Consider the following 15,258-nt stretch of genomic DNA (forward strand, 5'->3'; position numbering starts at 1 on the left):
AACATCAGAGAGAAACATGGCTTATGTGTACATATATATCTTCATTTTGGCGCATATCAACTGTTTGAGGTACATTTGACATTTCCTGTGTTGTTTTTTTTTTTAATTATCGATCAACACGAGTAATCTAAAACTATGAGATGCTTGAAAATGTTAATCTGCAGTATCTATGTGCTACCAGAGCTGGCACTACCAATAAGTGGAGCCTCAGACCAACGACATCAAATCTTTCTCCTTTTTATTGTAATTCACAGCTTGATCAACCAGAGAAATGTGATTTGCACATTATTATTCAGCACAATCTCATCAACTTTATCCTTTAGCAATGACCTTATGATAAGAAATTAAGCCTTTTGAAATAAGCATTTGTAATTAATCCACTTCCATAAGATTAACATGTCAAATATCACAAGAATACATGTAACAGTCTTCTGAAGCTTAAAACCCCCTGGTCACATTTCACTTAAATCCATACCAAGTATTATCACAATGTAATCAGCAGAATAGAAATTGCTAGGTGACCCCTGTGTGTTATGTTCATTCATGTATTCATTCATTCAATAAATATTTATTAAAATGTCAATGTTCTAAGCACCACACTGCTGAAGTCTAGAGAAAGAGAGAAATAAGGCTAAGATCTAGTTCTGAAAGCATTCAAAGTCCAGAGAGAAAGACAGGCCTTGTTAAAAAGTAAATAAATAAATAAGTTATTCTCATGGGCTGTAAGAGACATCGAGTCAGAGGTCTTAGAAGCAGAGAGTCAGGAACATTTCTGCACACAAAATAAGAAATACTCCAAGTAGAAGAAATAACGTGCTACACACAGAGGCATGAAAATTAGGGTGTGTTCTGAGACTCATAAGCAATTCAGGTGAAACATACAACAAACTATTTGACACTTTATCCCTCTCTTCTAAAGTAATGGCAAAAGTAAGACTGTACAAGAGAGGGGCAGAAAACAAAGTAGGAAAAGAAAGTCTGGCACAGATTTTGTCTGGCCTTGTATACTATGCTAAGACATTTGGGGAGGATTTGTTTCATCCAGGTGATGGGAAGCCCCTTGAAGTTTCTAGCAGAAAAGGTACCTGATAAGAGACATGCTTTAGAAAAATACATATTTTCTACTGGTGTAGAAAATGGATTGTATGAGAAGAAACTGAATATAGATTGAAGACTATTGAATTAGCCCAATAAAGTGCTCATGTTATGATCTTCAATTCACTTAAGTTGTGGGGATCAAAGTAAATTATCATCTATTAAGCAGAACAGTTAGCTAGAGAGAAATCTGATTTAGGAGTCAGAAAATTTGGGTTCAGTTCAATTCATCTATTTTCCAGTTTCATATGCTGTCAAGTTGAAGTACTGAGAACAGTGCCTGTGGTTGAAAACTCTGAATTTCTCATCCTATTACTAGTAATTGATTTAAAGATCTAATAAAAGGTATTGAGAATTCAAAATAACATCTATGGTTCATGTCAAGATGTGCCAACCACAAAATGCTATGAAATCAATACAACCTTGGAAGTGAAACTGCAGTTGGCTAAGAAAACTTTAAGAGATATTTCATGACAGGTGTGCTTAAGGTGTTAAAGATGGCAGAGGTCACAAATTTAGTGACCTGTTGGAAACAAAAGAAAAGATATGAACTACTTCTCCTTCAACCACAAGAAATTTTAACTCATTTCCTATGAAATATAATGGAAGCTTCATCTGTGCTGATATTTTCATTGAACTAACATAAGACTTTTCCAGTTTCATTGTTTACATTCTAAGCATAATCTTATGACTGGAAGGTAATATGAAGGATGTGTCAACTAAAAAAAAAATTAACGTTTCCCTAAATGTTCTAGTAACTTAAGATTTTCATGCCATTGTTATTGATTCTACAGACTCTATGTTGTTTTTCATACACACCAAAAAAAAAAAAAAATGTGGGCTAGGGGAGTCAAAAATAGGAGAAGATGAAAATAAACTGGCCAGAGATTCCAGGTCTTACTTTCTCTCATAAATTTTCATTCTTATTATCCTTTTCACTCAACACTCATGTTCCCAGAGCACCAATTCTACAAGAGGCTGGCTGGACTTTAGGATTCAAAGAAAAGAATTAGAATCTCTGACAACCTTGGGTTCCAATCCAGCATAACACAACTGGCTGGAGCTGGGCTGCAGTCACCCTCTAAATGACTCATGAGCTCTCTAGAGTGACACTTCCACCTGACCCATTTCCTTCATTTATGTTCCCTACCTGATCACTGTAGGGCTTCTCTACAGGACTGAGCCTTAAGAAACTCCAACATGTAATGGCCTGAAAGACAAATCTGCCAAGGAAATTGAGAAGAAGTAGCCACAGAAATAGGAGGACAACTTGGAAGTGATCTGAAGAGAGTGTTCTCAGAAGAGAAGGGTGACCAACGGTTTCAAATATGACCAAGGGAGAAAATGACACAAGAACTGAGATTAATTCACTGGGTTTACAGCTTAGAAGCTAGTTAGTTTACCTTTTTTTTAGTTTTTTGTTTGTTTGTTTTTGTTCTGTTTTGTTTTTGTGAGTTAAGCCCCTGAAGCTATACAGAAGTAGGTTTAGGAGTTTGCCAAATTACTGGATTGAGTAACACTTCCTCAGCCACCCACCCCCAATTCATGTCCACCTGGAACTTGTGAATGTGACCTTGTTTGGAAATCAAGTCTTTGCTGACACAATCAAGTTAAAATGAGGTTCACTCTATTATGTAAACCCTAATCCAATAACTCTTGTCCTTAAGCAGAAGAAAATTTAGATGCAAAGAGACATCAGAGAGGAGAATACCATGTGAAGACAAAGACACAGGTTGCATCTACAAGCCAAGAAATGCCAAGGATTGCTGGCAACACCAAGAGCTAAGAAAAGAGAAGGAAAGAGTCTTCTCTAAGAGCATTCAGAATGAACACAGCTATGCTGACATCTCGATTTTGGACAATTAGCGTCTGGAATTGTGAGAGAATGGATTTCTGTTGTTTTAAACTACCACATTTGTGGTACTTTGTTACAACAGCCCTAGGAAGCTAATATAGGAGAGGAAATTGAACCCATGACTATAGAGTTATTTAAAGAAGTCTAGCCATATGTAGAAGAAGAAAAAAAAAAAGATGCTACCTAGAAGGAGAGAATCAAAAGTTGATCATAGCCTTTGTGTACTTTTTCTCCAGAACTTCTTAGCAACTATAGTGAAAGTATAGAGAAATGAATAGTAGGGTCCACTTAAGGTTGGAATTTCATCAGACCATTATGATGGAAAGACAAAGGGATGAAGGAGTTGATAGATTCATAGGAGTGTTCCTGAAATGAAAAACTGCAGACTCCAAGCTGGCTGAGAAGAAAAATAAGGGAAAAGGAGGGTTGATGGACTGGGAAATAGAAAAGGGGCCAAAGAACCAGAAATTCTCATTAATTCCATTTTATGGACTGAATTGTAGTCTCCTAAAATTCATAGGTTAGAGTTCTAACCCTTAATGTGACAGTACTAGGAAATGGGGTCTTTAAGGACATAATTAAGGTTAAATGAGTGCATAAGGGTGGGGCCCTAATCCAATAGGACTGGTGTCCTTATAAGAAGTAGAAGAGACACCAGAGTTCCTAATCCCACTTCTATTAGCTGCAGTGAAATATCTGATTTCTACATGTTCAATTTTAATTTTTAATGGCAAGTTAAACTGACAAACTATGTTTGTGGTTCAGTTTTGGCCCATGAACTATCATCTACAATATCTGTGCCAAATTCTCTCCACATCCACAATTTCAGTGGCCAAATCAACACTAATGTTTGACAAATTTTATTCTCCTCTAACTCATATATCTAATCCCCTAACCAATATTTGCATTCAGAGCCCTCAATGCACCTCAAACTAACATGTCTATACATCTCAGGATTTCACTCTTCAGATCTACTCTTCTTCCAGTGTTTCTAACTTCAGTGAGTAGCACCGTCATTCTTCTGCTTGTGAAAGCCAGAAATCTAGACGTCTCTATCAACAACTTCCTGTCCCTCAGCCTTCACATGCAAACCCTCTGATCTTATCTCCTAAGCATCTTGACTTACCTTATTGGTCTTATCTCCTAAGTATCTCTCAAATTTGCCCTCTCCCAGCTACTACTCTAGTCCATCATCTCCTCACTATCACAAAGCAATAGCCTATCTGCTGATCTTCCCACATTCACTCAGTTTGAATTCAATTCAATCATTTTTCAACTGCATACAGTGTGATCTTTCCAAAACACAAAACTGATCATGTTCCCAAGCTTCCCCTCTCCCTCCAGACACTTCAATATATGTCCATGTTCCCCAAATCCATAACATAACCTATGAGTCCCCATGGGTTCAAGCCCCTACACATCTCTCCACCCACATCTCTTCAGCAGTCCCCCTGCCTCTCTCTGTATTCCAGTCACACTCAGACTAACCTTCTTTTGGGTTTTTAAATGTATCATATTAGCTTCCACAATGGGATCTTGGCACACACTGAAAAGGTCTTCCTTTCATCCACAATCCATTCTCTCTACTCTTTCCCTTAATAAATCCTACCCATTTTTAGATCTTAGCTCAAATACCACTCACTCAGTAAGCCTTTAAGACCCAGTCTCAGACTTCACTCTCATAAAAATGTGTGTCTTCACTTAGAGCCTTATCTCAGTTTGTAATTAAATATTCTTCAGGGTGATTATGTGATTAATGTCTGTCTCCCCTACTAAGTGAAAGTTCCATTTATTCAGCACTATTAAGTCCCTGACAGCAGGGACTAGATATATATTTTTTTATCATCCTTGATTCTATTGCCTAACATAGTCCATGGCGTGTTATAGGCAGTTAATAAATATGTGTTGAATAACGGAAAGGCTACATTCTTTCTAAATATAACTGCCCTGCTCATAGCCACTGAGAAAGAGGCAGGCAGTCAGATTTTTTGCCACAATACCAGTACACTACGTACTGCGACTGGTTAGACCAAAAGGAGTTCAGTCCTCCCTCAGTATCCGTGGAGAATTGGTTCTAGGACCTGAGCGGATGTTAAAATCCAAGATGCTCAAGTCCCTTATATAAAATGGCCTAGTATTTGCACATAACTTGTTTATATACTCCCATATGCTTTAAATCATCTCCAGATGACCTATGATACCTAATACAATGTAAATTCTATACAAATAATTATCAATACAATGTAAATGTTATATAAATAATACCTGTGCACAGCAAATTCAAGTTTTGCTTTTTGAAACTTTCTAGGATTTTTTTGTCCATGTTTGATTGAATCTGTGGATGTGGAACCAGCAGATATGGAGGGTGAATGGTACCTCTTATTAGTTACTTTTTCTGTGTAGCAAATACACTAAAACTCAGTGGCTTAAAACAACAAGCCATTTATTTAGCTCATGATTAAACAGGGCAGCAATTTGTACTGTAATAGACTGCTTGATCTGGCTGATCTGGGCAACACTTGAGTGATCTTGGTGAGGTTCACTTATGAATTTGCAGCAAGCTGCCAGGTGGCCAGGGGCTGGCTAGTCTAAGATAGCTTATCTCTGTTCACTTGGTTTCCCAATTTCCATGAGCCTAGCTAAGGCATACTCCTATGGCAGATTTCCAAGAGAAATAGAGAAAGGGCTCATCGTCTCCAAAGGACCAAGTGTACAACCTCACTTCTGTTTCCTTCTACTAGCAAAGCAGGTCACAAAGCCATCCCAGATTCAAGGACAGAGAAATAGACTCCATCTCTTGAGAGAAGCTACAAAATCACATTGCAAGTATGTGGTTACAGGGAATTGTGGCCGTTTTTTGCAATCTACCATACTATCCACTGGCGAGCCATTGACTTACAGCATGACATGGAATAAAAAGGTGAGCTGGGACATAAGATCCTTACTCTCAGGAATTAGAACACGGAAACACAAGACTGAGAGATGTAGAGAGGGAGCTGGAGCTAAAAGGAGTCTTTCAGCTGGAGTAGAAAGGGTGACTACAGCAGGCCCCATGCCAGCCAAAATTATAAAAGAACTAAAGAAGCTCTGAATAAGCAGAGGAAGTTAGTAGAGAAGGAATGGCTCAGACACCAGAGGGATACAGTGATGTCATGAGCCCCTGAGAAAGATGGAGAAAAAAGCTGAAAACCACAGATGTTTCAGTCAATCTTTCCCTCTCAGTCCCAACCCATACATGGCCTTACAAAAAGCCCCAGTTTTATTCAGGCTGAGTTCTCTCCAACCAAAAGTCTAACCAGATCAGTTTATGAGAAATCTTTTTCTTTTTCTTTTTCTTTCTTCTGAATAGAACTATGCCACCCACTCACCCACCCTTTTAAGAAAAGGGGAAAAAATGCTTATTTGGATGCATGAATACATATTGTGATTAGGAGAAGCCAGAATTTGATAGCACAAGCTTTGAAACAGCACAGTACACCAAACAAGTGCAAGTGATAATATAAGGTTAATTTTCATGAATGTAAATTCTATGAGTTTTCTTATATTCATATTCAACTTTCACTCTGTAAAGGGTCAATGTTCATACATAGGTGTGCAGGAGATACCCCTTTTAGGTCCATATTGTTATTCTCCAGTGTTTTCCATTTGAGAACCACTGATGCACAGAAACACAGGCTTCCTTACAAGATGTAAACATTGCAATCTGCATGAAGAGAATCATACTACAAGCTAAATATTACCCATTTGGATTTGCAGCCAAGTTACAGTCCACTAAATCCTAAGTACTTTTTTTTCTCTCCAGCCAAAGCTATATTCCATTTCAACTCTCTTGTTAGAAACTGATGCTAGGAATTGACAAGATAATAGGATGGAGAAAGTTTTCAGATCTCATTTACAGCAGATGGGAGAAGGGTCAGTTTCCTGGGTAATGAAGCATTGTCTGGTTGCCCCTAAATCACTCCAAACTCTGCCTGGTCCTCAGAAGCTTAGAAAGCATCTGCATTACCACTACCCTTCAGAGCATTATTCCAACACCTCAAAAAAAGAAAAGTTATAATAAATGATCTGAGAATTCAGAGACTCAAATGCCAAATGTCAAATTTTGGTTGAAAAAAATAATAATCTACAATCTTCTTGGTAAGGGAAAGAGAGAGACTTGCAATTCATAGAAACAGCTTTTAATTTATAGCTAACAATAGATCTTTGTGTCTAATTTGTTCTTTCTCAAACTAATGTGTCTTGAAAGCTCCCACTGACAACTTGTTGCTAACAAAACACAGAGGGAAATTAAGGAGCACTATTTCTGCCCCTCATTCCAATTCCACTCTCATGGCGCCATTCTTCCATCTGTAGATAACTTTCTCTCTACTTTCATCTTATAGAAGAGTGCCTGGTCTTGTGAGTTACATGTCTGGTTCCCTGGGAATGCAGGGAATGTGATGTCGAGGATTAATAAAGGAGAACATAGTCCTTAATATTCATCTTTTAATTTCAGCATCAAATAGCTGTCTTTGGCTCTCATGCTTGGTTCAGTTAAGCCCCCATGGAGTCTCCTGCCATTTTGAAGGACAGAAGGCTTTTACAGAGCTCCCAGGATTTCTAGAATGACCATTTATAGAGTATGATGCACACCTAGATAAGTGACTTATTTGTCAGGCTCACCGATATCCACAAATGTAAGGGGAAACCAGATCTACCTGCAAACATCACTGTATTCCAGACAGACTGTCATGGTAAAAAAATCATATAAATTGGTCTAGAAATTTCTACTCTGCAAAAAAATTCACACAGGCCTAAAACCCTTTCACTCAGCTCTTCATTTATATCTTATAGTAGGGAAAATCAGAAGCCTGAATAAATACTGTATGATCTACCATTGTAAGTCATATTTTACACTTTACGAAATTTCTGATTTGCATCAGCTTGATTTATTTGAGTTGTGGTCTGCGATCCTAGGCTAATTTATAAGGATTAATTCATCATTCATGTCTTCACTGATTCTGAAAAGCTGCCCCCTGCCTCCTTGGTAGTTTCCTCCACACCAGCTCCCATGAACTTCTCAATTTGCACAAACATTCATTCGTGTTCTTTACAGATTTGAGTGCATAAACAGAGAAAAGAAAAATGATTTCAAGAAAGACCATAGTAACGTCTGCCCAGTTATGATGGGTGTGGAAAGATTCCCATTCATGCATGTATGTACACGTGTGAGGTCTCATGCACTAAGGTATGTGGCATACAGGAGAGAATATTTATTTTTTCTTTCTTTCTTAAAAGAAAGACTTTAGTGAACCTGACTCAAATTGAACCCTTTAGTTCCATTCCTACTGTAAAATACAATGGAAATGATGGCATTATTATCAGTAGTGGAACTATGAATACTGTTATAAATTTAGTAACATTTCTGTTTGCTGTTTCTCATTTTTAACATCCCCTGTTTATTACCATGTATTCTTCAGCAGAAAAACTCTTAAAATAAAAAATCTTGCTGCCTGTGTGCTGACACAGTAAGAAAGTAAGGAGTTAGGGACTGAGACTCCTCTCCTTACTCCCAGGATTCCAAGTGCTGGGTTGGGTGGTGATATCTCCCAGGAGGAAAAAGGGAAAAGAGGTGTTTCTGGAACCTGCCTGGGCTGAGAGGAGACACACTGGGCCAGAGAAGGGGCTTTGGGACTAAAAGAGGAAGGTCTGTGTGATGTTCTCCAGTAGCTGCGTTCACAACTCTATATTCTACACTCACAACACAGTTTTCATAATTATCTCAGGACAGAAGCACAGCCCAGCAGGTTCTCCTGAGAAGAAAGCTATAATGAGTGAATGCTTAAGAAGGAGAGGAGTAAATAGTGCCCTCCACACACACTAGAGGGCTGAGGATGGTTTATTTTTCATCTTGTTTTGTGTCTATGTTTTGCTTTGGGATTTAAATTTGGTTTGATTTGCTTTGGGTGGCAGTTTTGATTCTGTTCTTCCACTTCTAATGAAGTGCAAACCTCTCCACAGATTTGTTCCCAACTTTCCTGCTGTCTTCTCTATTTTTTTCTTTTCTCTTACTTATCCATATTCTCTGCCAGCTCTTAAAATCCATTATAATTATAAATATACATTCTATTTATATGGCATTTAGTAAAGTGCCACACATGTCATATTCATTTAAACCTTAAAACAACCTTATGCGATGTACATTATTGTCACTGTTTTACAAATAGAGACACTAGAGTTAAAATCAGATGCTTTCTTTTCAGATCTAGTAACAGATCTGAACATTACTGGACAGTTGAAATCAGCAAGGATTTGCGCTAGGCTCTGTATCTGCGTTCTTAATTCTTATACCAGCTCAGTGAGGTAGGCATTATTGATTCTCCTATGTTACAGAAGAGAAAACAAGTAACTGGCCACCATCACACAACTAGTAATTGGCATAGCAGAGATTTTCCTGAGGTTACATAACCAATAAATATGAGAGCCAGACTAAAACCCCTGTTTTCTGATTCTGAATCAGAAATCTATTACAAATCTATTACAGTACTTTTGTTTCCCTTTCAAGCCCTGTATCATGGGAAAACATGTTTGGTTATTTCTTTAGTTAAAATATTCTAAATAAAAAGTGTTGAAAGGCATCTTAAGAAAGGGCAGTATTTTCTCTAGAGGTTATCCTTCACACACCAGAAGGCAGAGCAGAAAGAGTTAAAAGACCCACTGAAGCTGACTCATCCCATTATATAATCAAGTGCTATAAAAATAAAAGACTTCTTCAGTTCTTGGCTGCTTTGCTGTCTTAAAGGTGAAATGCCCTCAGGGTCCATAAATAGGTTTTGTTTTCTTTGGAGTGCTCAATGTTCCAAAGTGTTTTTTATCTTTAAAATATTAAGTAAACACTGCAAAGTACTTAAATGGGCTCTGGGGGTATTTCTGGTTTGATTCTGGCCCTTCAGCAAAGCTACTGAAGTGTAGGTCTGGAGACCTAATCAAAAGAAAACTAAATTCACAGCTTTCTTTAAATATTTTATAGCAGAACGTGTTAGTGGTTCACCTGCCGGCTGCCTCTGCTGGTTTATAAGCAGCTGTCCTAAGCATATGGATTGTGCTGCCCGCATGATGACCGCATCCACAAAAGCAAGACCCGGCAGCTGGGGACCGGCCAAAGAGAGGAAGGCGTCGGCACCTGCCGGCTGCAGCCTCCTTTTCTTTTTCGACTTCCCCTCAGTAGGGAAGCACATTAGGAGCCGCTCAAGATGAACAATAATTCGCCAGGGTTTCGTCATCTCTCTGGCAGCAGGGTCCACAAGGAGCACTTAACACTGCACAGAGAAAACGGTTCCCAGCCATCAACTTCCTTCCCAGAAGGCAGCCAACCAGTTCACAAATGGGGACCTGGAGAGCAGCAAGGATATCTCAGCTCAGACTCATCCCTGCTGCTGGGAAGAACGAAAATCACCACTAAACACTTAGTCTGCCAAGAGAATGTGTCAGTAGCATCATCATCTACACACAAAGGCTTTTTAATAGCAGTTCTAAACGAAACTTCAATGCATTCCCCACCCATCTGAACTCTCGAAATTCTAAGAGCAAAATCATTCAGAGAATTTCTTTTCAAGCTATGTCCTATACTCAGTAAAGGAAAAAGAAGACGAAACAAGTTTTCCACACTAGCAGGCAGACTAGCAGGCGTGCATGCGTGCACGCACACACACACACAAACACAAATATTTTTATTTTTTTCTAGATCTCAGCAATATTCACCATCAATTTAAGCCCCCAGACAGGTTTTTATGGTAGTTCAGAGAACCTGAACTCCATTTCTCTTTCTGCTTCTCGAAGGATCTAAGCTACTCTGGCATTGTAAGGGGAAGAAAACACAGAGACCTCATACTAGAATTTCTCCCCTTCTCCAAAACCCATATGTTGCTCCAAAGTGTTCCCAGTTGCCTGGAAACAGATGAGATGACTTGGATCCATCTGGCATGTAGGGTTGGGTCCTAGTATCTCTTTACATCCACTGATTTACATGAGGGAGGAGGAGCCTCAAAGACAAACGACTCAAGTATGGTCCAAGATTAGAGTCAGACATAGATGGCATGCCCAGGCAGCAAAGGTGAGGAGAAGAAGGTAAATTGATTACGGAGTCCCTAGAAAAGAAATTATTCCAAGGGAAGATGGTGGTATCTGGCATGATGAACAAGACTTAGCAACAGGGCCTAAAGTTTCGAGGACAGTTTCAATTATGGCTATATTGAACCTGCCTGTACCCAGAAGAAAAGTTACAGCAGAGTATCATGGCCATCCAGGGCATAGTGGATGGTGTGCTACCCAGTGGAACAGTAACAGCAGGGATTGGTCCCATCATTTGTGAAACACCACCTAGAGACCCACTGAGAAGACTAGGGTCTGAAGAAACTCAAAGGAGTGGGGTTGTTATCCTGCCTTGAGGTCAGTGTTAGGGGTTATCCAGCCAGCAGAAATCTGGAACTGCTTATTAATGGAACCGTATTATACCTTCTGGATATTTCAGGTCACTGAAGCACAATCAATCAATCCTCAAATAATTATTTCTAAAAAGTTGCAGCTGTCCACCCTAGAAGTACAGCAGCTACTTGAATTCCCAGCATGAATTTCATATTGGAGCCTCCCTGTATTTTAAGCTGTTCTGAGTTCTTGCTGAATACCCAGTTATCCTTTCAGACAGGTAATGTCTGAAGTATCAATACATAAAGTAGTATCTGAAGCCCAAGTTATATCTCCCTAGGCACTTATTCACACAAATATCTCCATATACACTAAGGTGATTTCTAGAACACAAGGTGGTTGTCTCTTTTGGACCCTGTATTTGCAAATCTTGTCCTTTTATCTTCAATGCCACTCAAAATTTTCAAAAAGCAATGTAAATTATAAAGAACACGTGGTTTGCTTTGAATGGAAAGTATATCTGAGCTTACTTCATTTCTGGACCAAGTCTTTTGAGATATGACATCAAAGAAGTAATATACCCTGCAGCCCAAACATTCTTTTGCTATGGCTTCTTACAGAACGATATCAAAAGTAATTGGAAAAGGTTTCAAACTTATGTGGAAAAGTAGCAATTACCCCATTTTCTGGCCCACTTTACAACACAACCCCTTTGCAAGAATTGCCTCCCATTCTTTCCTGAATCCACTCCAATCTGTTCTGTCTGAAAAACTCTGTATTGACAAATCCAATGTCAATTCTTCATCCTTATTTTACTCAGTCTATGAGCAGCAATTAGCAGCTTTGTTCACTCTTTTTCTTGAATCTCAAATTTATTTCTCTGGTCTGGGTCTCTCCTCTAAAATTCAGATTCATGTATCCAATTGCCTATCTCATTTCTCCACTTGATAGCTAAGGCATTTCAAATTGAGTGTGTACAAAACCAAAGTCTTCATTTCTTCTTCCTTCACCTTGTCCCTCCTCCTTCAGTTTTCCCCAATCTCAACAAATGTCAACTTTATTACTTCGTGGGCCAAAAACCTTGAAGTCCCCTCTTTTTCTCATACCCCCATCTTCAAATCCATCAACTATGGATTTTGATGAGATTCCATCAAAGGTTAATTCTATAAGATTGACCTTCAAAATAAATCTAGAATCCAGCCACTTCTCCCCACCTCCATCACTGCAACATTGGTCTAAGCCTCCATCGTCTCTCAGATGGATAGTTGTAATCATTTCCTGACTGATCTTCCTGTTTCCACTCCCTTTCTCCCCAACAGTCTTTCTTCACATAGAAGTCACAAAGTTTCTGTTAAAATGTAAACAGGTCATGTAACTTCTCCACTCAGAATCCTTGCACAGTTTGCTATCAATCACAGAGTTAAATTCAGACTTCTTATTGCCGCGTCTGCAAGGCCTGACCTAATTTGGAGCTCACCATCTCTTTAATGTCTTTTCTCTCTACTCTCTCCTTCCTTTCTTTTACTGCAGCCATGCTGGTCTACTGGATGCTCCTCCAACACCCCAAACATCTCAGAGTCTTTGTCGCCACTACCTGGAGTTATCTTCTTCCACTTCATGGCTCACTCTTTCCCTTCTGTCTGGCCTCGTCTCAAATATTATCTGATCAGAGATGCCTTCCTGACTCTTGGGATACTCTCTACTAAAAGAACACTCCCACTTCCACTTTCCTTCCTCTTGCCTAGCTTCTTCTTCAGAACACCCATGATCACCTGACATCATTATTTGCTCCCTTATATTTGAATGTAAGCACCATTAGAGATATTACCTGCTTTGATCACTGCTATAACCACATCATATCCCATTATCTCACTCACATATCATATTTCATCTCCAACAGTCATATTTTTCCACATTTTAACAGCTCTAAATTGGAGATGCATCTTATAATATGCAACATTTTTTCTTTTCTAGTAGTCCACACAACAGTGTTCTGTATTATAATTGACATCTCAGATTCAATGAAATATGATATTTGCATTCAAACATATTTCAATTGAACAAATAAATTGCATTTACTGTATTTTCAGAAGTATGGGGCTCAGGCTCTTGGGCAAAAGACTACTGAATTATAACTTAATATAACTTAATCTACTGGTTTTGAATGTTTATCTGATTTATACTGAAATAAGGGTTATAGAAAAAAATAGATTAAAAGTATCAAGGAAAGGGAATTGTCAAAATGAAACAGCCTAGAGTAAGGGAGAGATAATACAGGCAAGAAATCACCAGACTTATTTTTAAAAAAACCTAAAGTTATTAATCAAACAGACCTACATAACTCACTAGCCCCTGATGAAAACACTATATTAACATATAAAACAAAAATTATTCATAGTGGTAATCTGAGACCTAGTCATCTCAAAATGAATAAAATATTTGGTATGCTTAGTTCAGGAAGCAGAAAAATAGCACATTTGTGTTAGGTTTCCTTCAAAAAATGGTTAAAATAAAAAGTAATTAATTTGGCTTTTAAAGTGGTAAAATTTAATAATCTGGAACATGCATTTCCATGGCACACTTAGAGCTCTAAATGATACCATCATCTTGGGGTAATTCTCAGTGAACTTCTATTGGTATTCACTGAGCACCTGAACCAAATTTCACCAAGACCCAATACAACCCCATAGTAGAAGAAAAGGTGGGAAATTGCAGAGTCATAAAACATTTTTATATGAATCTAATCTTACTTCTTGTTTTGATAGATGCCCTGAGTTGAAATGTGAAATGTATGTGTAGAATACTACTGATTTTTTCTTGTGGTTACATATTACATGCTTCTGCAGATGAATAAAACTTACCTTTACCCATTTTTTATGGTTCCTGCAAGACGATGGAGGAAAAATTTTTCATAATATTCTAACTGAACTTCTCTCTTTCTGCTGTGTTGTTTATACAACCTGTTAAGTTCTGTATATCATCATAAATTTAGAAAAAATTTTTGACAACATGAGAAAATAAAGGAAAAGTAAAGTCAATGGATAAATCATGTAGTTGGGAGAGCGGGGTGGGTTATAGTTTGGGGCAGGGGCTAAGAGTATCTTACTGATTTCAGTTCCCTATAAATGCAGTCTATTAATGCAAGGTTACATTGTTCATACAAAGTCAGTATTGTCAATAAAGCTAATTTCCCACATCTCAGTTATTAAAATATTCATTCCTTGGGATCTGCTTTCAAAATAGATAATAAAAAAATTCATTCATCAAAATGCTAAGTGGTTGCAAAGGGATAGCAATTCCTAAAAGAGTAGTTACGAGGACTAAATAATGCCATAATGCCAGTAAAGAAATCTGAATGATGGCTGTTACAGAGTAAGATTTGATTGTTATTATTACTATCATTAGATTTGTTGTTGTTGTTGTTGTTGTTACCAAGGACTTAGAAAGTTGGGTTAAAATATCAATCTAGGAATAATGACAAAGGATTTAACAGAATCTCCCCTGAGCTGTTTCCATAAGGACTCTGAGTATAAACAGGGGGGAAGGCTGACCCTTCAATTAAGTGATGGAGAGAATGAGAAAAAAGACTGTGGAGGATTGATTACATTAGTTCTTCACCCCGCTTCTTGTACACCTGCCTTTGCCCTGTAACTCTGCAGTTTTCATCCTCTCTGACCAAAGTACTCTGTCTCACTTTTGATTTCTGGGCTCGACCAAGTCATTTGCTTTAGCCATTGGATGTTAGCAGGCAGAAGCTTGAAAAAGCATTTACATATTTCCACTTATTTTTCACTCCTCTGCCTTCATCACGAGAATATGCCCAGGCAGCCTGCTGGAGGATGAGACATGGAACAGACCCTCCACCATCCCAGTAAGGCCTTTCTAGACTAGACAATGAGCTGTCC

The sequence above is a fragment of the Camelus ferus genome, chromosome 6 (genome assembly GCF_009834535.1).
Source record: "Camelus ferus isolate YT-003-E chromosome 6, BCGSAC_Cfer_1.0, whole genome shotgun sequence".
In the NCBI taxonomy this organism is placed as follows: domain Eukaryota; kingdom Metazoa; phylum Chordata; class Mammalia; order Artiodactyla; family Camelidae; genus Camelus; species Camelus ferus.